This window comes from Copadichromis virginalis, linkage group LG17 (genome assembly GCF_057382275.1).
Source record: "Copadichromis virginalis isolate Kocher_CV1m ecotype Utaka linkage group LG17, C_Virginalis_male_GT1.1, whole genome shotgun sequence".
Taxonomy (NCBI): domain Eukaryota; kingdom Metazoa; phylum Chordata; class Actinopteri; order Cichliformes; family Cichlidae; genus Copadichromis; species Copadichromis virginalis.
In genome coordinates, this window is record NC_140634.1 from 25992778 (window position 1) to 26020765 (window position 27988).

At 41.4% G+C, this 27988-nt stretch overlaps 1 pseudogene; it reads right to left on the reverse strand.

The window, feature by feature from the left end:
* Positions 1-9888: 9888 nt before the first annotated feature.
* Positions 9889-18280, reverse strand: LOC146689523 (uncharacterized; annotated as a pseudogene).
* Positions 18281-27988: the final 9708 nt, after the last annotated feature.

The following is a 27988-nucleotide window of genomic DNA, read 5'->3' on the forward strand; positions in this document are numbered from 1 at the left end:
TTTATTAACTTTGGCACTTCCAACAAGGTGACGATTATTTAAAATATAGTGAAGATTTTGAGTTTTACATGATCGCAAGCCTGTAGTAGAACCTCTGTGACTGTGGTTTAGGTTTTTCCCAGTTAAATTCTCATATTCCCAAATTGTTTTGCTTTTTTTTTGTGGAAAGACAATGAAGCAGAAACTGTGTAGTTAAAGAAAGCACATTTCCCATGAAAGCCAGCACAGTGGTATGAAAGCTGAAATGTAGTGTAGCAGCCCACAGAGGCTGCCAGTCCTCTCCCTAATGGTCTAGTTTTGTCAAGTTAATTATAATGTGGAGGCAGAAGTGCTGTTAAGATGGAAGCTCACGTGGAGACACCAAACGCTACCAAACAACTTTTATCAAACAACTTTCTCCCAAATGCTCGGCTTTTAGCTTTGATCTTTATCTCCAAGACCATTAGTGTCTAAAATTCAAAAGCTTTTCTTAGTGCATTTATCATATTTGTCTTAATTAAAGCTTTCCCTGTTAGGCACAGATTTAGGTTTTTGTTGTTGTTTTTTTATATTCTCAGAATATTCAACTTCAGTTGCAGCATCCAAGTGAACAGTAATGGACCTTTTTCAAAGCATCTTAGCTTGCCAGGGCTGGTAAATCAAAGGCACAATCAATCAGAGTAATGATGGCACAGTTCCATTATGTGTCCCAATAAGCAATGCCACAGAGCCAACTGGAACGAAGCCATTGTTAACACGTGCTTTTCCTGCTTTGACAAACGTCTACTGTGGCAACAGCTTGTACGGTCATTCTTCCTCTTAAAGAAATTCAATTATTTTGGTGTTTGGTATTATATGTTCTCCATATTCACCTCCAAAATGATCATAACCTGCATAATCCTGTATTCTGAAGCTTGGATGAAGACATTCAGAAAATGGTCTTACTCATTTATTTGATATGGACCTAAGTCTGGGGGTCATAGTCCCATAGACTTCAATAGGACCAAAAGTCTGGTGGCTTTTTACTTTCTTGTTAAATTTAGCATTCTTCAGCCTTTTTTCTTTGTTTCCTTTCCTTAAGAATGGCTTTTTGACAGCCACCCTTCCACTGAGACCAGTTCTGATAAAGCTTCAGTGAACAGTAGATGGATCAACTTAAGATGGATCTCTCTGGTCATGTCTCAGGTCTTTGATCGATTTTTTTTTTCTGTTTTTAAGGACCTACCTTTCAGATACTGTTCACCTGCTTCAGAATTTTTTTTAGGCCTGACACTTATTCTTTATTCTTTCCACTTGTCCAGTTTCCTAAAAAAAAATAAAAATGGTCACAAAGCACACTAAGCCAAGATATGCCAAGTTTTTGGCAAATAGCTCTTTGAGATTTGCTTTGCTGGAGCAAAAATACCATGTTATGTCTCTCAAACTGTGTCAGAACTTTATATTTTTCATTGAGTCAACTCATGAAATGGGAAATGTGTTTTTAAGATAGGCTGCTAGTATCAAAGTGCTTAAACATATAGTTTGGTTCTTTGTTATGTGTAGACAGAACACTGGTCCATACCTTGAGTTTGGTGGTGGTGGGGGTGGTGGTGGGGGGGGGGGGGGGGGGTCTGCAAATGACTAAAATAACAGCCAGTGTCCGAATGAAAAGTTTGAAAGGCCTTTAGAAAGAACTGATGTTCAAGACTACTTGAATCTGGCTCCTTGTATAAAGAAGTGAAGGGTAGCTCAAGACTTATTTGGAGTTGTGTTTCTAGCTGAGTCACTTCGTCCATGTTTCACTTGTACTGGTGTGTAGTCGTCTCCTTGGTTTAGTCATTGAAACCAAGGTTGACAAAAGTGAGAGTTAACCAAAACAGTTTTCATAAAATTAAAACAGTGAGCTGAGAGATGATTCAGTGTTAAATAAAACTGACAGCAACTCTAGCACTGATTGATGATTTTCTGTTAGCAGCTCTCTTAACGTTCAACATCAGTCATCCAGGCTGCTCATATAAAATTATTGAGCTTCAAATACCAGTGAGGTGCTGATGTAAAGCCACTTCTTAACATCCACACACGTACTTGTATAGTGTAAAGCTTCCTTTCTTTCCGTAGTTTCTTCAAAAACTATGAATCATGTGCTATTTTTTGCTTTTTTATTCTGAGCTATTTCTATTTTATTGCAGGTTTGTGTTTTCGGGAAGAAGCTGACTTCATGGTTTCTACATTGCAACCTAACCGAGTATCTGCAGGGCATCAGAACGCCACATCCTAGAGGCCACAGCTGTTTGACTGTTATGAACACTTGAGGTAGACGATAAATGCATCAATAGGTAATTAATTAGCAAGCTCCCGCGTTATCGGCCCACACAGAGACCGGAAACACTGACAGTCAAGGGGAAAGAAATCTGTCATCGTCTCCTCTCCTTATGCTTCAGGGAGAATCATAATGCTCTGCGTGCACACAGACAGAGGACAGTCGCGTGCATGTTTGTGCATGTGTGTACACAAACCCAGTCATTCTGCTGTTCTTTTGTGATAGCCATATTGCATCTCCACTTCACCCTTCTCTGTACTTTCACTTAGAGTTCCCTCTGAAGATCAAACTTCATCAGAAACGCTGAACCAAGGTTTTGCCCCTTCTCTCTGTGCATATTACAAACAAAACCTTGATCTTTTGTGAACCCTCTGGACAACCTATTCAATTGTGAAGTGTTGGGAAGATGTGACCTTCTTTTTTTTGTTATTTTATCTCCTCAGTATTGAGGGAAAGGAGCAGAAAAACGGGAGCAATCATTCATATGCAGTTTCACATTATTTCATGACTCATCTTTTATGCACGCTACGCTCATGTAGCTGCATCACTCTCTATATTTTCGAAAAGAGCGAGATGGCACTCAGAAAATATTGGAAAGTTGTTGCTCATTTGTTTTGGCATTCTGCAGAAGACTGAAGTGGAAACTAGCGGTGGCACCCGGGCTGTGAGCAGGCGTCTCCTGACATGTCCATGTAGAATCAGCAGTGTGGTTGACCTCTTGCAGGCCAGTGATGGGGTTTGCAGAATCCTTATGATTTCCAAATGCAGTGCTGGATTTCTTGCCAAGCCTTTTACAGCAGTGGATTAACTGAAGCTACAGACATGAGGAGCTACCAGAAATTCCACAGGTAAAAACGGGTGGATGCATGCAATATACTGTATATTCATTCACACTGTTGTGTGTTAATGCTGATCAAATATAAGATCAAAAATATGTCATGTCTTAAACACAAGTGTTCCCATACGTACACAGCGGGCAAGTACTAAGCTATTCTAAATGTAGGTATGTCTAAATATATTAACACCAAATAAAATAGAATACAAGGAAGACTCACATTTACAAATTCCTATAAATAATTTAGTGATACTCTATGTAAGTGCATATATCAGTAGCACTTTTTTTCTGTGGTCCCCCAGCTCATTGCAAGAGACGTTAGTCAGCTGATTGGGCTTTCCTCAGTTTTTTGCCACCACAACCAGGCAACCTGCTAATGTCATGTATTAGAAAAAGAACAAAATGAATTCATAGTACAAGCTAGGATGGCAGACAGTCCCTTTCTGCATCCTCAGCCAACTTCTGCAAACTCTCAATGTAAAATGATTTTCCAATAATGTAACCTAACAAATAATTTTATTTATATAGCACCAAATCACAACAACAGTTGCCTTAACCTCCTTGAACCTGGCGTCCACATATGTGGACATCACATTTTGGGTTATTTAGACCAAAATACTCAATTTTGCTCTACAAGGGCCTGATACCCACTTACGAGGACATTATACTGCTACTGTTCTATCACATTTTTAAACGAATATCCTCATACGTGGCTCTTATTTTTCTTAAAAACAAATATAATGTTCATCGGGCCCCAATATGCCCAAATATCAAAGAGAAATTAAAAATGCATGCCGTGGAAGAGTTCGGGTCTTAGGAGGTTAAGGTGGGTCATATTCTAAGGTAAAGACCCTACAAAAATGCAAATAGAACAGAGAAAACCCCAACAATTAAATGACCCCCCCATGAGCAAGCACTTTGGTGACGGTGGGAAGGAAAATCTCAAGAATGGGGCGCAGGGGGGCTGCTGTCTGCCGCCATCAGTCGGGGGTGATTGCAGGAAAGCAGGGCAAAGACATGCTGTGGAAGAGAGACAGAGATTAATAATAACAAATGGATGCAGAGCGGTGTATAAACACATACAATAGTGAGTGATAAAAGTGACTGAAGACGAAGCACTAAGTGCATCATGGGAATGCCCCAACAGCCTAGAAGTATTGCAGTATTACTAAGGGAGGATTCAGGGTCACCTGATCTAACCCTAACTATATGCTTTAACAAAACAGAAAGTTTTAAGCCTAACCTTAAAAGTAAACAGGGTGTCTGTCTCCCGAATTCACCTCATATTCTACTATTTTTAAATACTCTAGGAACCACAAGTAAGCCCACAGTCTGAGAGCCAAGTGCTCTAATAGGGTGATACGGTGTTATGCGGATAAAATGGAGACTGATTGTTCAAGATATTGTATGTGAGGAGCAGGATTTTCAAATTTGATTCTGGATTTAACAGGGAGCCAATGAAGAGAAGTCAGTATAGAAGAAATATGCTCTCTCTTTCTAGTACCTGTCAGTACTCTACAGCACTTTGGATCACCTGAAGGCTTTTCAGAAAGTTTTTAGGATATCTTGATCATAACTTATTGCCTTCGTCCACCCTAGAAGTAATAAGTGCATAAAATAGTTTTTCAGGGTAATGCCATCCAGAGTAAGCATCTGGCTAGAAACCCCATTTCTGCGATTTTCAGGGCCGAGTACAATAACCTCAGTTTTATCTGAATTTAGAAGCAGAAAGGCCATCCAGGTCTTTATGTCTTTAAGACATTCCTGCAGTGTAACTAATTGGTGTGTGTTATCTGGCTTCATGAATACCGTAAATGAAGTTGGGTGTCATCTGCATAGCAGTGAAAATGTATGCTATGCCTTCTAATGATACTGCCTAAGGCAAGCATGTGTATATATATATGTAAACACAATTGAGTCCTAGCACTGAACCCTGAGGAACGTGCATCCTCTAATCGCTGTAATAAAATGTTATGATCAGCAGGAACAAATGTTGGACTGAGGTCTAGCAGGACAAGTACAGAGATGTTTCCACTGTCAGAGGCCATAAGATGATCATTTTTAACCTTGACAAAAGCCGTTTCTAGGCTGTGATGAGCTCTAAAACATGACTGAAATTCTTCAAATAAACTATTCCCATCTTGGTGTTTTGAAATCAGATATGATGAATGAAGGAAAGAACTGTAGTCAAACCATCTGTGAAGGTTCTCAGTCATCCAGATCATTGTAGTCTAAGGAACTTGGAAAGAAAAGCGTCTGGACTTCTTTAAGTTTCATAAAGAGCGTTTCACCTCTCATTCGAGAAGCTTCTTCAGTTCTCTGAAGAAGTTTTGAAATGAAACTTACATGGAGTAAGATGGACGGCATCGTGTCAGTCAACTTTGCCTGTCTTGTCTTGGCTGATGCTACCTCTTTTCCTTTTTATAATGTCCACAGATGTCCTAGGACTAAGGAACTTGGAAAGAAAAGTGTCTGGACTTCTTACTTTCTGAGTCGCCTGTTCCAGCCTACCTGTGCCACCACCCTCACACCTCACCATGGAAGAACCGCCCAAGGAAACAGGGAAGGCGAGCTGGTACACCCGTCAGAGTCAGGGCTTATCTTCTTGCTTCTCGTGGAACTACAGGACCAGCAGAGTACACCCCTTGATGGATCCTGCCTGTTGTCCCTAGAGCTCCTACGACATTTGATCCGCTGGTCCCAAAACTCTACTTCCCTAAGTGGCCTCAGACCCGTGGATGTGGCGTGGATTACAGTAACCTTCACACGTTTACCCAAGCTGGTACCTCAGACATTAAGATCTCCACCTAGCTTTTTTGAGCTAGTTCCTCTGGATTTTCTCTGTGAATTGGCAATAGTACCCAGGCAGCCTCAGGAACTGCCTCACCTCCTTTTTGGTCTTGGGACATGGGTAGGATGCAATGGCGGCCGTCTTCTTCACTCTTGGACGCACCTGCCCCCCTCCCAAGTGGTACCCCAAATACTCTTACTTGTACCTCAGTTAAACCTCGCGCTGCTGCTGAGCAGTTTTCAGCAGTTTTTAACCAGAACTGTAAAATCCCTGAGTTTTTATGCAGCCAGACCGACACAACCTGAGCTGGCAGATGTGAGTGCCGTCGAGCTCAGCGGAAAAGTGGAAAAAGTTAAAACTACAAGTGTCACTCCATATGCTAAAGGACTGTTGGCGTCAATATCAAAAAAAATGTAAAAGATGCCAAAAGAAAAAAACTTATTTGACATTATTCTATCAAACTGTCACAACCCGCATGTTTGGAAATGAAATATAAATAAACTTGACCTTGACCTTTTATTTAGAGCACAGAAATGTTCCTTTGTGGTTTTTCCTGGCAGTCAGCTTTGCAGCGTACTCCACACTCATCCCAAGTCCCCAGCGTCACTAAAAGGAAGGAGACCTCGTTAACACAATCATCTCCACCTGCCCCATTAGCCTTCCTGGCATAGCCCCTTGAACCCAGTGCAACACCCTTCCACACATTTCCACAGCCTGACTGAGGCTGCTGTCACATCCGGACGAACCGATCTCCCTGTGGTCTGAGCAGAGGGTGAATGAGCAACCCATGATGTAATAGCGTAGTGAATCAACCACCCGTGGGATCGCCAGACACGCCTTCTCCATGGTACTGTACCGCGTTTCTCAGTCGGTCAGCTTGTGGCTGATGTACTCTCAGGCGCTCGACCGCTCTTACCTGCTAGGACAAAACAGCAGCACTCTCTTTGAGTCATCCTTCTGCAGAATCAAAGGGAGGGAAAAGTTAGGTCTGTGTAATAGCGGCTCCCTATAGAGAGCTTTTTTTACCTGCACAAACATCACCTGGCACCGCTCCATCCACTGGATCAGATCTGAGGCACCCTTTCAAGCTTTTAATAAATAATTATCCGAATAATACACCCAAAGTTTTAATCTTATGTAAAACGTATAGAAGTCCATCACTGTATATAGTAACTATTAAGTCTAATATACCCTAGTAAGCTATAGTACTTTTTCCTTTGGGAAGGTACGATCTGTGCAGTCTGCAGTTCTGTTGAAGAAAGATGTTGAATCTATTTAATTATTCTTGGAAAATAATTTATTTCTGTGCATTTTGTTTCAAACTGCATCAAATTAAAGTTGATTACGTCAATTAAGCATCATGAGGTGGAGGGTGGTTCCCTTTTTTTTTCTTTTTTTTTTTGGCTGGGAGTTTTCGAGCCCTAATAGTTGTTTACTCTTTAAAATACCAGAATAGGGAGGATGGAGCAGGTTTAAGTTTATTAGATTGATCAGTATTGCTGAACTATGAAATATTTTGGGTGCAGTGTATTTTTTGCATACAGGTATAACAGAATAGCTTTAGTGTTTTGTTTTGTTTTTAACTAGAGTTTGAACTTATACAAAATGCAGCAAGATATTAAAAAAAACAGTTTTATTGATTAAAAACACTATATCGGATTCATATCGGTATCGGCAGATATCCAAATTTATGATATCGTATCGGACATAAAAAAGTGGTATTGTGCCATCTCTAGTGTTTTTCAATCAAACACAGGACTGAAATGCTCTACAAAATAATTCACACAGTGTCAACATTTTTAGAATTGGATAGTTTGATGCAAGCAGAATTGTGAGGAAAATTTATAATCCACTAACTTCCTTTTTTTTTTTTCTGTCAAACAGAAAGAAAGTTGGTTACTGTATCACATTTGTATGGTAAAATGTGAATTATGTGTGTGTGTGTGTGTGTGTGTGTGTGTGTGTGTGTGTGTGTGTGTGTGTGTGTGTGTGTCAGAGATGAGTTTATCTGAGCCAGGGGTAAAGCAGGAGGTCCTCCAGCATTGGGCACTTCTCCAGGACTTTGTTAAAACTTGTTTTCAAAATGTCTGGAACAAAAGAAGGACAAGAGAGATCAAGAGGATAATTCCAGTGATCCAAGAGATCACCATGATTTACTGCAAAATTTCTTTTTCCCATAGCCCACACTTTTCCTGATAATTTAGTTGAAACATTCCACCTTTGCCAAGATATGGCAGGTTTTCAGCTAATAGCTCTTTGGGAATCACCTTGCTGGTGTAAAAATTGTATTTTTCCTCTTGAACTTTTTAATTTTTATCATTTTTCATAAATTCAAGAAAAGAAATGACTGTTTTGTGACAAGCTCCCAGTAAAGTTTTCTGTTATGTGTAGAAAACAGTTGTTCATGTCTTGTGTTAGGTGCCGTTTTTATGTTTGAATGATTCACAGAGACCTCATTAACACAATCATCTCCATTAGCCTTCCTGGCACAGCCCCTTGAGCCCAGTGCAACACCCCTGCCACACATCCCCACTGCCCGACTGAGGCTGGAGTCGCGTCCTGCCGAACCTACCCCCCTGTGGTCTGAGCAGGTGAACGAGCATCCCACGAGACAATAGCGTAGTGACACTCCTTCTCCATGGTGCTGTACCACGTTTCTCGTGCGGTCAGCTTCTGGCTGATGTACACTCTTGGGCGGTTGACACCCCCCCCCCCCTTACCTGCTGGGACAAAGCGGCAGCCCTCTCTTTGAGGTGTCAGGTCTGCAGAATGAAAGGGAGTGAAAAGTTAGGTGTGTGTAACACCGGCTCCCTATAGGGAGCTTTTTTTACCTGTACAAATGCCACCTGGCCACCGTTCCATCCACTGGACCAGATCTGGGGCACGATTTTCAGGTGAGATCAGTCGACGGGCTCGTCAGGGCGGGATCCAATGGCTGCCATCTTCTCTGCCTGTGAACGCACCTGACTGCCCCCCAAGTGGTACTCAAAATACTGTATCTCCCTCCGTCCAACTGCACACTTCTTCAGGTTGGCTGTGAGCCCCGCCTGCCTCAGGGTCTCAAGGACCGCAGCCTCCCATTTGACAGATGTGATCACTGTGGATGATCACATCAAGGTAGTCTGCAGATTATGCAGCATGAGGACGCAGCACCTAATGTATGAGGCGATCTGTTAGCTGTTTGACAAGTACTCTTTCAAGCATTTTTGATAGGAAAGGAAAGAGATATATAATTAACCAAGGCAGCTGGCTCTAGAGATGGCTATTTAAGTAAAGGTTTAACTACTGCCAGCTTGAAGGCTTGCAATAAATAGCCGATTATTAGAGATAGGTTGATTACATTTAAGAGTAAAGCATTAATTAATGGCAGGACATCTTTATAGAAAGTTTTTGTAGGAATGGGATCTAAAGAGTTATCTGCTTTAAAGTGAAAATGTTAGAATTATACTAGGGAGTCAAGTACTTCTGATTTGAGGCTTTCTTTTTCAGAGGCGCTACAGTATCCAGAGTTGTAAGCAGTGAAGAAGTAAAAATATTTACATGATAGTCACCATCAGGTAGCTGCTCTGCACTGTGCTGGCACAAGGCATTGAGGACGATATCAGTGGATGAATTATATTCTTAAACTTAGTTACAGCACTTTCAGAAACACATTTTCTGTGATCGAATCTATTTCCCACTTCTATGAAATCAATTATTGTAAATTTAAATGTTATTACAAAAAATCAGACAAGCGAGGTCCAAGTAGACAATAGATAACAAATAAAACAGTTTTTTGAGTTTTCCCAGCTAGGCTAGGGTGGACAAGTGTCAGGCTTTCAAATGTCTTTGATTGATTAACAAGCTGGAGTGGAAGATTGCTGATACACCCTCGCTTCTGACAATAACTCAGGAGTGTTGATCCATTTAAACTAACATAATCATCCTGCCCCCACCTAAGGGGATGGGCTTTTGAGAGAATAACAGGAGGAGAGAAGCTGAAGGCTACAACTCTGCTTCCTGGTCCCGACTCTGGATAGTCACATTTTGGGGGGGTCTAATAAATTTGGCCAGATTTCTAGAAATGAGAGCTGCGTCATCCAAACTTGGATGGATGTCGTCTCTCCTAACAAGACCAGGTTCCCTCCTGAAAGTTACCCAATTATCTATAAAGTCCACGTCATTTTTTTGGACACCACTCAGACAGCAATTTAAGGAAAACATGCGGCTAAACATGTCACACCTGGTTCAGTTTTGGCAAAGTTACACACCGATTCAATATTGACCAACTCGCGTAACCTGGTGTCATTACTGCCGACATGACTTATAGTTTTACTGAATTTATGTTTAACCTTAGCCAGCAGTTTTAAATTTCCCTTAGTGTCACCTGCTCCGGCTACTGGAAGATAATTGGTTATGGTTGCTGGTGTCTCTTGCTTCACATGTCTCAGAACAGAATCGCCAATTAACAGAGTTTGATTCCCGGTGGGTGTGTCCCCGAAAAGGGGAAAATGGGTTGACACATGAACAGGCTAGTGATGTACAGGAGCTTCTGTTTAAGACTATGCTTCCTCCTCACCGTACCCGGCCATCCTGTTTCCTTGGCTTTTTGGAACAATCTGCCTAGCTTTTGGTTTTTCAAGGGTGTGAAGCCAGGTCTCCAATTCAGCGATCCTGGATCATTTGGCTTGAAATAAACATACAGTATGTTTCAAAGGAGCCAGTGATCACTGTTATATATACCTTAAAGCTCAGCACTTTATCTCATTTTTTAAAACTTTGCATAACACTCAGCCCTTTACAGATTATCTTACACCTCACCTTTAAGGTGTAATATATATATATATATGAATGATACATTAAGTAGCTCAAATGTAAAATTAATGCAGGTTTTAAATATGAGGTGTAAAGATCTGTATTTGTCCTTGAGGCAAACAGAGCTGAAACACAGAGAAATAGTTTCTGCAAGTGCTCTGAAACTGGAGTCAGTTTAATTTTTTTATCTACTTTGGATTCTTGTTTTTTGTATTTTGAGTTTTGCATTCTTTTACCTTCAGCAGATATTTCCTATGTGGTTTCTTTATGTTTATATTCTCAGGCGGTTTTCATTTTAGTTCAGCTATCTGATTTTTGCTCATGTTTTCAATTTTAATTTTTGCATTTTTTGTTTCAGTTTTTCTTGCCTTCCCTGTGTTCTTTCATGGTAAATTTTTAGATGTGTATATTTCTCCAGATGTGACTCATTGCCCCTTAGCCCTCAATGTGTGTATATTTTATATTAACCCATCTTGCATTTGGCTCCATATTCCTCACACCATGACATACAGAGGACAGTCTGGATGCATAAATTATCCACATCCATTAACCAGTCATTTGGATCACCTCTGCGTCAGCTGATGGAGGAATCCAAACAGCGTGTCAATTCAGACTGATTTTCCTTGATGAGTAAAATGAAAGCATGAAAACAGCTAGCATTTCAATATCCAGGCCACAGAAATGTTCCTTCACAGTAGCATTATCAGTTTTACACCTCTATTCGGTCACAATCAGTGCAATCCCTCCACATTTCTTCTTATTGCTCAGATTAACATCAGTGTCCAACCAAAAAGTCCTTAAATCACAGTTATCAACACATGAACTCTTTAAAAATTAAATAATGTGAGCTGCTGTAATAGGCTGTCACATACACAGCGCCAGGGGAAAAAATAATAGATGGGATGCTTCTTCTTCCAGGAGTAAACAGGCTTAAAATAATGTATTTCCAAAGAAAATGACCATCTGACTCCTTTTGATACAACCAACAGTTAAACAAGACCAAACAGCACCCAGTCACTCAGAGTCGGCACACATCAAACACTGTCTACACATCTTAATACAAAATAAAAGGGTGACTTGTGCAGAAATTCACTTCTGGTTGAACAAAGTATTTTGCTGGACAGTTTAATATGGTGGTCTATGGTGTTGACTTACTTTTAGAGCCAGCCTAAAGTGGCCAGTGGCCACACATTAGCTTCTCCCAGCTGCACCTCTAAAAAGTACTGTTACTGTTTACAGCACTTAAGTTCTAAAATATTCCATTCATGTCCTATCTTATATCTTATCACACTGATAAGCACATCGCCGGGAGAAGAAAAGAGCATGAAAGAAGAATATGAAGAAGCAAGAGAAAACAAGCACTGTAGGAGGGAGACAGAGAGCGTGCAAAGGGGTCAAGCAAGGAATAAAAGGAAGTTCGAGCAGCACACATTCTGGACAAAGCAATATGGCTCCATTCAAGTGAGAAGCAGGTGAAAGGGCAAAGCCCTTCAACATTTCCTTGATAATGAATTGATGCTCGCACACTCTCAAAGCTTTTATTTCTCTTGCTCTTTGCGGCCAGAGTGACACACACACACTCACTGGCCTGGAAAACACCTAGTTCCTGATGCTTGACTAGAGAAAGCAGTAAAGTGCATTTCACTGCTTCCAAAAAGGTATTAGCGACAGGCGAGGCAAATAATGTGCATGAGGAAATGGGGAAACGGTAGGGTACGCAATCAGGAACAAGTGCACTGAAGCACGTTCGACCTCATTGGGTCTTTGTACTGTCAAGACCCTGCCCTATACGGGGTAATAGGATGCAGTACCTTTGCAACTCTGAATCTGAATTGAAATGTTTTACACTGGTTCTTTAACCTCCTAGGACCTGGCGTCCACATATGTGGACATCACATTTTGGGTTATTTAGACCAAAATACTCAATTTTGCTCTACAAGGGCCTGATATCCACTTACGAGGACATTATACTGCTGCTGTTCTATCGAAATTTTAAACAAATATCCTCATATGTGGCTCTTATTTTTCTTAGAAACAAAAATCAGGTAAAAAAAATTCTTTGTATTTACGTTCATCGGGTCCCAATATGCCCAAATATCAAAGAGAAATTAAAAATGCATGCCGTGGAAGAGTTCGGGTCTTAGGAGGTTAAATACCATAGAGTATATAACAGGTTATGGGAAATGTCACCAACATCTATCAAGTAAACTCAAAAACTGGCTCGTGACAAAGATACATGGAGTCAAGTATTTATTGAATGGCTTAATGATTATAACATTTAAAAAATAGGACAGGACATTCAGTATGTCACATTTAAAAAGTCTTTGTACTAGTTGATCCAGAGATTTGTTACAGTCGCATTTAGTTTATTGTTTGAAGATGCAAGGTTGGCATTTTGGCTTCAGCAACTTGTTTTTTTGTTTTGTTTTGTTTTGTTTTGTTTTGTTTTCAGCATGGGACAGGGAGTTATCTACTAATGCTTGGACCGACTAGCTAGCTTTGTTACCAAGGTGCATTCTAATTAAGGTACCTGTTTATTAGGTACACCTATTCGATTGCTTATTAATGCAAATATCTGACCAACCGTGGCAGCAGTTTCGTGCATTTAGGTATGAGACGTGCACTTAGGTATGACACATTTCAACGTGGCATGTTATTTTGTGCCAGGCAGGCTGATGTGAGTAGTTCAGAAATTGCTGATCTACTGAAGAAGAGCATCTCTGGATGTACAATAAATTGAACCCCAAAGCAGATGGGCTACAGACCACACTGGGTGGCACTCCAGTCACCCAAGAACAGGAAACTGAGTCAAAATGACACTGGCATGAGCTCACCAAGATTAGAAAAAACAAATACAAGACTGGAAAACTTTGCTTGGTCTGATGAGATGATTTCTGTGTGATAACTGGACATCGAGTATCATGCCTCGTATTAATGATTCAGACTGCTGCTGGTGGTGTAATGGTGTGGAGAATATTTTCTTGGCACAGTTGATCCCTTTTGCAGCAACTGAGCATTATTTAAACACCACAGCCTACTTGAGCATTGTTATGCCTGAGTATTCACTTACCATGTCCATCCCATTATGATCAAGGTGTACCCATTTTCTGATTGCTGCACCAGCAGGATAACACGCTATGTCACTGTACCCAAACAGACTCCATAGTCACCAGATCTCAATCCAATAGAGCACCTTTGAGATGTAGTTTGTATCATAAATCTTCAGCAACAGTGTGAAACTGTCATATCAATATGAAAAATTAATGCAGTTCTGAATACAAAACAGGGGTCCAATCCACTGCTGTTAAGGTGTGTCCAGTGAATGTATATTTGTGGACAGGCAAACCTTTTTCATCAGATCAATTCAGAATTTTGATTAAGATATGTAAACAATACAGAAAGGTATGAAATAGCTTAAATGGAGTCACTTTTGCATCACCTTCACAAATGCAGAAAAAAAGAAAGTGAGGCACTGATGTGATTTAGCTGTCAATTATTGGAGCCTTGAATGATCCTGATCAAACTTCAATCCATGCTCAGAAGTAATGCCTGTTTACAATAATGACACATTGCCAAGAAGCGCTTTTAGTCTCAAGTGCAACTTCACAGTACATCATAATCATCTCTTTGATCTTTGCCTACAGTAATATACCCACTTAACCCCCATCTACAGTCAGAGTGAGAAATGCAAAGAGGCAGTCCTCCGCTGCAGACTCTCTCTCTCAGCCCCAATACTTAATTTCAACTTCTTATTACTGCACTAAGCAGGGACATCAGAGCCCATCTATAAAGGAGGCTTTGAGAGCTTGTTTTGGCGGCGGTCCTAGTTATGAATGTCTCATTGGTATTCCTGCAGTTTGAAGTAAAAGTAAAAGCCATTCCCACAGAGAGCCAGACTCTGTTCCTTAGCACTGCCGACAAACGGCGAGGGAGCTCACCTCTATTAGCTACAGCCACAATTCCTTCATTTAAATTTTATTCTATTTTAAATCATCACCAGGTCAGGCAGGAAACTTGTCCCCTAGGGTGAGATTGTCGGACTCCACGGTTTCCTGCCTATGCATTTTCTGCTGATTTGTGTTTGTAAAGCTCTTAATGTTGTCACAGTGTGTTTTTAATCATGAGTCGTGTTTGTCCAGACCCAGTTCAATTATTCATGTTTGCTCAAGGAGCTCCTCTGCTGCAGTGACGCAGTGGATGTGAATTACACTCCAACAAACTAAGAAATAAAAACTAGTTGTCGTCATCAATCTCAGTTAGATATTCTGTGGAGAGATGTGTATTGTGTGTTGTAATATTTTATATCACTCAGAGTTCCATCTGTCAATGACAGGACCAGCACTCAAATTAATTAGATCAATAAAACAGATTTTAGAAGCTAGGGTTCATCCTCAGGGAGAAATCAGAGGGGAAAGCAGACCAACAGAAAGAATACATGCATGAATGTGATGGTAATTTGGGGGTTTTAACAATTTCTTTGAACTTTACTTTTTCCGGGGTGGAATGATTGTACAGTATGCATCTTTAAATACGTTCTAAATGAATAACTGGGTGCATAAGTTTGAATTTATTTTGGATTTTCTCAGTTCCAGACAGGTTCTGTCATGATCCGGGTGAGGAGCTGGAAATTTCAACCAGGTCCCCCAAGTTTCTCTGGTCTCGGCCCCTGGGCAGGATTGCAACCTCTCCAGGAGCTCTGTGCACCTGGAGCAATCAGGCTGAGCGATTTAAACTCCACGTTTGCTGTCCAATTCAGGGGCTGCATTATTCAGAAGACCCGACCTTCATGGTCTACGTGGGCCGGTGCCTCCGAAGGATGCAGCCCCTGATTGGCACACAGCTGTTGACTCTCCTTTACCGCCAGTTCCTCAGCTACTTCAAGTTGGGAATCAGCTCCTATGGTTCAAGGTTCAAGGTTCTTTATTTGTCACATGCATAGTTATACAAGTATAACACACAGTGAAATGTAGCCTGACACGCTCCTCGACATGTGCAAAAATTGGGGGGGGGGTGTAGAGGAAGAACATTATATATATATATATGTATATATATATATATATATATACATATATATATATATATATATATATATATATATATATGCAAGATGCTAGCAGGCAAGGCATACATGGAACGCCATAACCAAGTGGCCGGCATAGTGTACAGGAACATCTGTGCCGAGTATAACCTGGAAGTCCCGAGGTCAAAATGGGAGATGCCCCCAAGGGTGGTGGAGAATGACCGAGCTAAGATCCTGTGGGACTTCCAGATACAGACGGACAAAATGGTGGTGGCTAACCAACCGGACATAGTGGTGGTAGACAAACAGAAGAAGACGGCCGTAGTGATCGATGTAGCGGTTCCGAATGACAGCAATATCAGGAAGAAGGAACACGAGAAGCTGGAGAAATACCAAGGGCTCAGAGAAGAGCTCGAGAGGATGTGGAGGGTGAAGGTAACGGTGGTCCCCGTGGTAATTGGAGCACTAGGTGCGGTGACTCCCAAGCTAGGCGAGTGGCTCCAGCAGATCCCAGGAACAACATCGGAGATCTCTGTCCAGAAGAGCGCAGTCCTGGGAACAGCTAAGATACTGCGCAGGACCCTCAAGCTCCCAGGCCTCTGGTAGAGGACCCGAGCTTGAAGGATAAACCGCCCGCAGGGGCGTGCTGGGTGTTTTTTTTTTATATATATATATATATATATAGTATATACACTGGGTGAATGTGCAGTAGTAGCAGCAAGCAGGTGAATTCTGTACATTAATATGAATGGACATCTGACTATTTTACAGGATAGACAATATAAACATATTTAAAATTAAAGGAATTGAAATGTACATTGTGCCTTGGTTTAGAGTGTCTGGAAGAGAGTCCTGTCTCAGTCAATTATAGATGATGTGAGAGGGCGGGTGTGTGTGTTTAGGGCACGGATGGCTTGGGGATAGAAGCTCCTCTTGAGTCTTCCTGTCCTTGCCCGGATGATGCGGAGCCTTCTACCAGATTGCAGAAGTTGGAACAGTTTGTTGCCTGGATGGGACGGGTCCTTCAGTATCTGCGCTGCTCTAGTCCGGCATCTCCTGGTGTAGGTGTCCTAAAGCGGGGGGAGAGCAATCCTGCAGCAGCGTTCTGCTGTACGGATCACTCTCTGGAGAGCTTTTTGGTCCTTCACACAGCTGTTCCCAAACCACGATGTCATGTTCTGTGTGAGGATGCTCTCCACAGCCCCTGTATAGAAAATCCTGAGGATCTTTGGAGAGACCCTGAACTTCCTCAGTTGTCGTAGGTGATACAGGCGCTGCCTAGCCTTTTTGGTCTGGACCTGAATGTGGGCAGCCCATGTCAGGTCTGAGGAGATGTGGACACCAAGATACTTGAAGGACTGCACCCTCTCCACTGGAGCTCCATTGATGATAATGGGCTTGTAGTCTCTGTGCTGACCCCTTCTGAAGTCCACCACCAGCTCCTTGGTCTTGCTGACATTCAGCTGGAGGTGGTTGTCCTGGCACCATGATGCCAGATTCTTCACTTCATCCATGTAGGCCGCCTCATCGTTGTTGGAGATGGCACCCAACACCACTGTGTCGTCAGCAAACTTCACAATGGTATTGGAGCCATGGGTGGCCACACAGTCTGAAGTGTAGAGGGAGTAGAGCAGTGGCGAGAGGACACATCCCTGAGGTGCTCCTGTGTTGATGGTGATGCTGTTGGAGAAGCACCTGCCCACCCTCACCACCTGAGTTCTGCCAGTGAGGAAGTCCAACACCCATGCACACAGACGGCTGTTAAGTCCCAGATCCCTCAGCTTTGTGAACAGTCTGCAGGGCACTATGGTGTTAAACGCTGAACTGTAATCAACAAACAGCATTCGCACATAGTTACCCTGTTTGTCCACATGGCTGAGAGTGGTGTGTAGGACGTGGGCGATGGCATCCTCTGTGGATCTGTTGGATCTGTAGGCGAACTGCAGCGGATCTGTAGTGTCTGGGATGGAGGAGGAGATGATGTTCTTCAGCAGCCTCTCAAACACCTTCATTACTACCGAGGTCAGTGCAACTGGCCAGTAATCGTTCAGGGATGAGGGTTTGCTGTTCTTGGGCACAGGGATGATGGTGGATCTTTTGAAGCATGTGGGGACCACAGACTATGCTCCATGTTCTTGCTACTAAGTGTGTTACTTATCTTGTTTTCCTGTGCCTTAGCTCTCCTGGACTCCTACGACAAAGCTTTGGCTTCAGCTTCTTGTCTTGAATAATAATCTCATTCTGGAAATCGCTCTGAGCCTCACCTGCCTGCCCTCCAGCCATCACACACTGTCAGATCCTGCAGAACTCAGGTTAGCCATGTCGCACCATTTAACTCACCCAGACACTCACTGCCTCTCCCTCAAAGCCTGTTTCACTCCAGCTACAAGAAAGCTAAACATCCAGATATACTCACCTCCTTCAAGTGCTCCTCTCTACTCCACCGTTCTAACACCGTTCTCCTCTCTCCTCAGTACAACCTTTAGACGTACCTGTTACGCTCCAGTCGCTCCTCCAATTCCCATTACCCTCTCTCGGCCCACAACCACGGCGCCACACCATAGTTACGTTCCATGTCGCTCTGTGCCCAGTACGGTTAAGTCCAGTTTCTGCATTGGAGTCCAGTTCTGGTACTGGCCTTCGGCTATTGTGACCATTCACAAGAATTCAAAAAGGCCTAAACGTACATACGCTCATTTAAATCTCTTAATGATTGTTGCACAATGGGAAAGTCCAGGAATCTCAGTGAAGATCAAAGAGTTGCAGGTTTAAAAAAGTTGGAAAAGTTTCTTGTACTATTTCTAAAGAATTCTGGATTCCAAGATCATCTGTTTAAACAATTGTCTAAAAGTTATTCAGATACGTCACCACTTTGCAAGGTCTGGAAGAAGACCCAAACTGTCATCCTTTTATAAGAGTTAGGATGTTCATAAACAATCTAGGAACCACCAAGGTTTAAGCAAGCAAAGAACTGGAAACTGCTAGAACATCAGTGTCACTGTTCACAGTTTAGCAAGTGTAGCATCATAGACTGAGAGGATACAGACCAAGAAAGAAGCCCCTGGTCCAAAAATCATCATCCTCATGTTGTTTATGCATTTTTCCATGTCCTGAAGGCTTTTTCTCTTCACTGAGAGAAGTGCAGTTTTACCCAACCCAATATCACACTAAAACATACAGGTAAGAAGTCAGTAGTGAATAAAAACGTATGAAGTACATTCATTGTCAGAAACGATTAAGCTAAGCGGTTAATATGTATATACATGTAAATGTGTTAATAATGTCTGTTTAAACATTTTACCGTGATTATTTTCAAGTTGGCTTGAAATTAAAATCTCCCTCTGCTGTTATTGTAGCTTAAAGCAGCTTTTGAACGCATGTCTATTTCACGCTTTGGAGAGTCAAACCGTGAAATAGACACAGTGGATGTGTGTTTCCATTATTATTGAAAAGATCATAAAAGGACACAATCGTGTACATATTTAAATATACATGTTCTTCTTTGCTTAGTCTATTTTCAGTTTGATGTATTGCAATACAATACAATACTTACAGAGAATAAGAAAGGCTGATGCTAAAAACCACAAGTTGCAACTTGTGGTTTTTAGCATCAGCCTTTCTTATTCTCTGTAAGTCAAAAATGAAGTAATTCTGACTGCTTTTGATAGAAGGGTTTTGCACAGCAGATATTCAGACAAAGACATTTTCGTAATAAAATATTCAGCCAACTAATAACGCCCACCAGGGCAGGAGGTAGTGGGGTGCTAATGCTCATAATCCCTTCAAAAATCCCTCTCATCTGCCTCCTGCATTGAGTGCCATGGGGGAGAACTTGGCACTAAATTACTTTCTGTACTTATTTGTAGCTACACAATTATGTTGAGGGCCCAGTTAGGTGTAATTATACATTTGTAAAATGAATTCTTCTTCAGTGGACACTGTAGCTTTCTCTACGGCGGTAATGTAGTGTAATGTATGTGTGTATGTTCAGAAGAATAAATAGTCTTAATAATGATTTTTACTTTAAATATCACCCACTCCACTAGACATCTTTCTTTGAAATAACTGTTCAACCATTATGATGTTCTGATGGTATCATGTTTAAAAGAGGCCTAAAATACTTTCCTGCTTTTTTTTTTTTGTCTTATATTTAAACTGTCAGAGTTTAAAAATAAGGAGCTGGTCTTAAAGCTGAGGCTCCAGACTGTTCCAAATAATGATTTTCCAACTTTTTTCTACTATTGCGTTAGCTGACATCAGCTAGACACTGATTTCCTTATACAGCATGTGGTGTAGCTTGCACTTACAAGCACTGATTTCTGTTCACAGAAGCCAAGCAAATAGCAGCCAAACAAAAAAAGGTGAGATTTTAAAGTGAGAGAAGCTAAAATAGGTAGCTTTACTGTTTATCGTGCAAAGCTAGTCTAGTAGTATCAGAGAAAATCCATAAACATGATAGGTATTAATGCTACAGTCACATTACAGAAAAGAGTGGCTGCACAACCAAAGTTTTTAACTTGCAAACTTGTTGTTTTTTGGGGGGGGTTTTGTTGCTTCAAAGATTAGAACCAGGTTTGTGTCCACTTGCAGTCGGTCACCATCCTCAAAGTGACTGTGGTGCATCAAGGCCACGATAAAACAGTAAAAAGATGGAATCAGCCTGTGATTGAATGGGTTAAATCTGGCAATTTCATGAGGTCTGTTTATCATACTGCAATTAACTCTGGTAAATGAGCAAAAACCTCAGGTTTTTTGCCATCTGTTGCAAATCTGTTGCTGTCAACATACAGAGAACTGTTGCAAAGAGACATGTTGCCATCCATCAGATTACCTGTGCATTCAACTATTGATCAAAAGTGGTTGTCCAAAGGTTGAGGGTTTTGCATGATCAACCTCTGAGCAGTTGGTTGCTGGTTGGTTGAAACCACCAGTTATTCCTTGTCAGAAGGAGGTTACCATCCTATTTTCACTCTGTTGTGGCTGAGCTATAAGGGTTATGCTTAAGGTTATCTTTAAACTAAATACTATGAAATACTCTGCTGACATTTTCCTTCATGTGTTTTCAGTCTGTTTGTTTTTTGCCGTCTGTCTGAGTGGGTGCTGTCACCTCATGCTGCACACCTGCCTCCCATCTAAAGCAGCTCTTCATCCATTTTTCATCAGATTGTTGTTTCAGCTGCAGTGGTCCTAACACTTCAAGGCCAACTAAAGATTTGTTTCTAAGGATTCTGCTCCAGTGTATCTTGTTACTAACCTAACAAGAGAAGCCTCCTGTGTCTCGCACTCATTAGCCGCCTGTTCCTCTCATTGCCAGCAAGCAAACAACCTCCCAATCAGCAGCCTACCTCAGACTGACACGCTTTTCCTTCACTCCCTACTACGGAAGCTTTATCCTCCATTACCCCCCTCTTGTCCACTGTCCCTGGAATTCCCATTCCGTGTGCACAACCTCTCTCCAGTCTTTTAATGGCAAAATCACTCTGTTTGTAGCCTGCATTTTAGTTATGCCTGTGAGGGTTTTTGCCACAATCCTACATCATGTCTTCTCATTTTTTCTCACGTCTTTAATATCCACCTTTAAAATAAAAATAAAAAAAAAATAAAAAAAAAAACTAGAAGGAAAAACAGATGATCAGAATCATCAGGTTTTCAGATGATAAAATACAGGCCACAACAGCTACTCTGCTTGGTATCAATATAAACATGATATATTGATTTGCTTAAAGATGCTATTTATTGTAAACAAAAGAAAATGTAACATCAAATATCTTAGATATTTAATCATGCCAGAAAGTTTATTCTGTTTATCGGGAAGCTAGTTTTTGAAAAAATAGTCGGATGAGGAAAATTAACTTTCTGTCAACTTTCAGGGTGGCTGTAGCTCGGGAGATAGCACAGGGCACCTCCTAATGGGAAGGTTGGTGGTTTAATTCCAGTCTGCATGCTAAATAACCTTTGGAACGATACTAACCCCAAGTTGCTGAATCCTCCCCTAGTTATGCTCCAATAGGCCTAGGCTGCTGGGAGCTTTCCATGACGCGCTGAGTGGTTATCACTTTGCATTTAATCATTAGTCATTATTAATCTTTTGCCCCATGTTCCTCCCTTCACTCACATACTTTTGTGGTAGATGACTGCCCCTCCCTGAGCTGGGCGTTTTTCCTTCCCACGGTTGCCAAGTGTTTGCTCATTAGGGTTTCATCTAAATGTTGGAGTTTTCTCTGTACTATTGTAGGATCTTTACCTTTCAATATGAAGCATCTTGAGGCAACTGTTGTTGTGATTTGGCGCTATATAAATCAAACTCAATTGAATTAAATAGAGAATCTGAAATCCCTTATCTGTGTTTGGTTCCTGCCAGACCTGCAAAGAGCCTGCTCTAAGACACTCATCTAGGTCTTACTGAGTTAACTTGTTTTCTTATTTTGAGATTTTTGCTCATTAAACCTTTCAAACATTTTCACTGCCACTGCACTTGACTGCTCAGTGTAAACTATGACAACAGAATATGTTGATCACTTCAACTTCAAGTGTTTACATTGTGCTCTTTGTTCCATTTATCTTCCCAAGTCTTACTTGGTTATGCTTAGCTATCTAACTTCTGTAGGAACTTTGCTGTGAGATGCATGACTCTGACATCCAAACAGATGCTCACCTTTCATGGTGTGATGAGGAGCGCGTTCATCACATTGGATACACTGCTGCAGCTGTCATGCGTGATGCTCAGTGGGCACTGACATCACTGCTTGTTTCTGTGCATTTCCCCGCTTCGCTTTGACTGCCCATCACGCTGACAGGCATCAGTTGCAGTTCAGCTGTCAGACTATGAGGCTTTTCATGTCTTTTCGGAGGCGGTTTTAGCAGGGGGGGGGGGGGGGGGGGGGTTAGTGCCTGCAAAAGTGTGTGACGTCTGATAGAATTAGTGATGGAGCAATGAGAGACCATCACTGCTGGGGAAAGCAAATCTGTCAGCATGGCATTAGGAGAGAATATTTCCCTCATAACTGAGACTGCAATACAATCTGTTTTCTTTTATGGAGACTGACTCACTACAAATAGGAGGGAGGAAAGTATAAAACAAAGCTTTATGCAAATTTCAACAAAGCAATGTCTGGATCAATATAAAGAAATTCTACATGTGTTTGCAAGGAATTAATCTAAGCAGAAAACACAACATCTGTTTTTGTTCCCAGTGCCCTGCCTCCCTCTGATAACAACCACCGTTGTTCTCTGGATGCTCACCATTTAGTCTACATTCTTCTTTTCCTTATTTTCCAGAACAATTCTGTTTTGTGTCACTAAATGGTTGGACCTCATTTTGAGATAAAACACAAAGACCCCCTAAGGTGTCGTATCTGTGCTCCTGGAATTAGACTGGGTGGTTATGAGCTGGATCAGAGCTTAATCAGTGCTGTGGCACCCAGTGGAGTCGAGGATATTAGCTGCTGGCTGTCAGGCCAGCTCAGGTGTTTTGAACATGAATATGAAATTACGCTAGTCATCTGTTTCAACGTTCTTGCTGTAAATCGCTGATATTCAATTAACAATATAAATATTTGCTTTTTAGGTGCTAGGAAAGGACTTCAAATCGATTCCTAATCTATATTTTCGGTATTATCCCTACATCCAAAGACTCTAGTTTTAGAGGGATGGGACAAAGACTGCAGGTTTGCCAAGTAAACACAGTATAATTTGTATGTCCAAATCCCTTAAACATGAATTAATTTGCCATTTTGAGTCATTAGAAACAAGTTGCAAATGCCACACTGACACATAATTGGATTTCAATGTGACATGGCAAACAAGTACGCAGCTGCCTCCGCTCATCCAGCAGAACAGCATTCCCATTAATTACAAGCCACAACAATACGATTCATCAAGACCCCCAATTCCCAGAGCTGTGCCTCATTTCCCACATTCATAGTTGTTAATATATCTGTATTTCCCCATATGAGGTAGCTTTATCCTATGTACAAACAATTGCCCCAACAATCAAATTGCTGCTGCAGGTGATATGATCCATTTAACAAAGTGTTCTCTTGAGTTTCTGGCCATCTGATGCATGTAATTGCAATATTCACCCTTTGTTTTGTTTAGTTTTGCTCTGTGGAAACATCTGAGAAGCATGCCTGACCTTTAAGTTGCTCTCTGCTCCTCTTTGCCACCTATTCACTAAATCTGCGAGCTGCCTGCTGTGGCTAAAAATGACACTGATGAATGGCGTGCCAGTCCATTAAACCAGTAATGTAGCAGGCCAGAAACCAAAACAATGAGCTTAAAGGTGCCAAAAACATTGAGGAGGTACCTTAACAATTTCTCAGTCCTCACTTATCAGATGCCGACACTTGATCACCAATCCTTGTCATTACCTTTTCCGTCATTTTTTTTTAGTATGAGGGGCAATACTTCAAAAAGCCATTTTCCTAACTGAGGAAGTGTAACAGCTGACAAAAAAGTATATGAGGTGTTTCCATCTCTTCTGGTACCCCACCTTTATCTTTGGTGGAGATGAAAATCAAAAATCCTCCCTCTCTCTGATTTATAATGCTGCAAAATAGTCCACAGCATAAACAAAAGTCCAGTCAGACACTAAAACTACCTGAGGGAGTGAGGATCTGTGTCTTTCCAGTTGCCATTAAGCCATTGTGCATCACCGTAGCTAATTAAAAGAGACATGAATCGGATTCAGAGCGTCATATTTTACAAACTCACAACAAAAATCCCCAAAACGTTCCCACTGAGTGTCAAACACTGACATCTGAATTCCCCACGGACTGCAGTTTCATACTTGTTGAACTGCAGCTATGTACCAAGGCTGCCGTCTGTGAAATCTCACAGTTAGAAAGCTTTGCTATGAAAGTGATGGGGCATTAGAGGAGAGCAGCCCCACTCCTGTGTAAAAAGATTAATTCTGACCTGATCGTCATTCGCTGCATCATTCACAAGTTACAACCTGTGGTACATTACAAAGCTGAGTAATTTTCCCCTATTTATTGACTCTTAAACTCTGAAAGTCTGCTGCTGATCTCGATAAATGGAACAGTGAGTGCTTCAGATCCTCTACAGAGATTTGCAGATGTGGGTTAAAAGAGGCGGTCCACAGGAAAGCAGAAAAGGTCCACTACCAAAGCAAACTGTTTTCTATGCCTGATACGTAGGAATCCATTTCTGCTGAATATACTGAGAGCTGTTTTCACTGTTGGAAATTTGAGATAATTTCATATTAAATATTGAGGTTAAAGTGGCACAGCTGGCCAAATGGTGCTACATGAAAGGGGGATTTCATTCTCCACGTTAAACTGTTTCTAGTTTAACTGGATCTCCTGCAGAGGAAGCCTGAGCACTTATTTTGCACATGTTAATTTAATTAAAAAGAATACATTAAAATATTCTTTTAAAGCCAGTGCTTAAATGTTTAAGGTCTGAACTTGTTTGGTCATAATTACTGTGCAAGTGTTACATTCAGGATTCTCTTGTAGAGAGCAGAATTCATAGTTCCATCAATTATTTTAAGTCTTCCAGGTCCTGATGCAGCAAAGCAGTCCCAGACCATCATACTACCACCACCATGCTTAGCGACTGGTCCGTTGTTCTTTCTATAAAAAGCTGTGACTCAAACTTCCAAAAAGTTCACCTTTGGCCTCATCAGTCCACAGAATATTTTACCACAGGTCTTGGAACTCGTCAAAATGCCTCTTTCACCCCATTCAAGAGCTTTCTATCTAACATTTACACACTTTCATTTCTGATGAATGCATCAAAGAGCAACTTGGGGTTCAGTATCTTACACAAAGATACTAAGCCATGCAGACTGGAGACTAGAGTAGCCAAAGACTGAACCACCAGCCTTTCAATGACCTCCACTAAAGCCACCTCAAACATAAGAGTAGCCTGTGGGTTTTTTTTGGTCAGCAGTGGTTTTCTGCTTGTAACTCTCTCGAGTACGTGATGTGCTCTTGGAGTAATTTTCGTAAGCTGACTCCTCGGATGGTTCACTAATGTTCCAAAATCTTCTCTATTTGCGGATAACAGCTCTCACCACGGTCCTCTGGAGTCTCAAACCCTTAGAAATGGCCGTGCAACCCTGTCCAGACTGATAGCTGTCAATGACTTTGTTTTTCAGCTTTTCTTGAGTTCCTTTGGATTGTGACATGATGCACCACTTTTTCAAATCTTTTAGTTAATGACATTTCATTATTTACTCAGATTATATTTTCTAATGTGTTTGACAATCTGAAACACGTAAGTACGACAAATGTACAAAAAACTGAGAAATCAGAAACTGGGAATAATAGTCTTTCTTGGCATTGAGCATGTTCTCGTACTTGCAAAAATACTTCTCACTATTTTCCTGACAAAAATGAGACACATTACAGGCTAACCTGTACAATCAAATGTGATGCCTGAAAAAGAGAAGAAGTTGGGTGAGAATTGATCATTCTTGCTGGGTTCTTTGCTACAAGGGCCCTTAAAAGCTCTTCCAGTCAGTTTGAAAAGGAAAATAACTATTGCTGGTAGTCTAGCTTTACCAGAGATAGTAAAATAGATAGTATTGCTACATCTACTGCTATCTTCAAGGTAAAGTACTTAGAGATACAGAGTGTGTCCTCGATAGTGTTTCCTTTCCTTGTTTTCCTGCGCCTGTGATTGCCTGCTCTGGCCTAACTGTTTCCGCCTGCATCCTGTCACCCAATCAAGCTGTTTGTGTGAGAGTTTGTGACCGTGTCCTTTCGTTTGTTCACCATCCTGTGCTCCTGCCTAACTCCCTATTTGTCCCCTGGTGTTCCTGTGTTTTACCCTCAATTGTTTTCCTATTTTCCACTCATCTGTTTGTTTTTTCCTCTGGCAGATTATCTCTTGTTTGAACTGATGTTGGCTCGCTCTACAGGAACCTGCCTGCTTCCCTTAGAGGCATTTCATTTTATCTTAGGTAAGTTTTATTAACATTCTCATTTATTTGCCTTACAAGCGCACCCCTGTGTTCTCCACTGGGAGACTTTATATATATATATATATATATATATATATATATATATCTGAACTAAAGTTGCCAAGTTTCACCTTTCTTTGATTGAGATATGGGAACATTAGATCTACACTGGATAGCATAAAAATGCAGAAGTTGTGCCAAGGCCACTCTTGAAGTCAAGTCACATTAAAAAGCTGGTCAGGTACAAATAGTGCAGTCAGTGGCTGTAACACCGCCCCAATTTTCCTCCTCAATTCATGGAGGTGAAACTGGAGAAGAGAGACACAAACTGACAGGCTTGCACTGCACATCACCCGTCTGTCGACCTGGATGGCGCCATCTCCTCAACAAGCTCATTGGTAAACATAAAGTGTAAGACGATAGCCAGATGGAAAGCACAGGAGGCTATCTGCTCTTCCCCTCACTCACATATCAGCTTGACTAGATAACAGTCGGCACAGAAGCACATTTTAGGAGGGTGATAGCACTGGAGTAATGAGGATCTTTGTAGGAACCTTTCCTGCCATGTCCTCACTTCAACTAACTTTCTGCTATCTTCCTCACTCAAAGTATCACTTCCACAGCTTCACCTCTGATCTTTGAGGCTGTTTCCTGCCTACTGGTTACACAGAAAAATCATCTCAAACCTGCTGGAAAGTCTTGAGTTGTTTGCCGCTAACAGTTCCCCAGTGCCCACATTTTGTTTTTCTTCCTTGCTACCTTACAGGAAAAGGTTCTCTAGTCCTATGTCCTCTGCTCCAAACTGAATCTTAATTCAGTTAACACTCAAGGCTCAGGCCAGAAAAGGCTATAACTCATCCTGTCTGAATGCTGATGGTAGAGTTTAGCCTTGAATGGAAACAGTATAGTTCAACTCTATCAAATGTTCAAATTATCTGCTAAGCTTTAACAACCTTCAGTCCTGGGTCATATGCAAATTTAATGATACTTTTAATGGACCTTGTAAAAGTCTGACATCTGTCTCACACCATTTCATGTCTGTGCAGGATCCTAAACTCATTTAATGCGCTGTCATTGTTTCACATGCGGATAGTGACGTATTGCGCGATGGTCGCTGAACTTTCGAAAAAGCAATTGTCATGGCAATTTATGAAACTCCATTCAACTGTTTTTGAAAGAGTTCAATTGCATCCAGACCAAAATATTCTCGATCTCGGGCATCAAATAATCCTTGTTGGATCCCAGTGTTGTCGGAGAGAGATGCACCAAGTAGTGGCGACCTGAATTCTAGATTTTCAGAAACACATCCACATTCATGAGTGTTTCTCTTACACGATTGC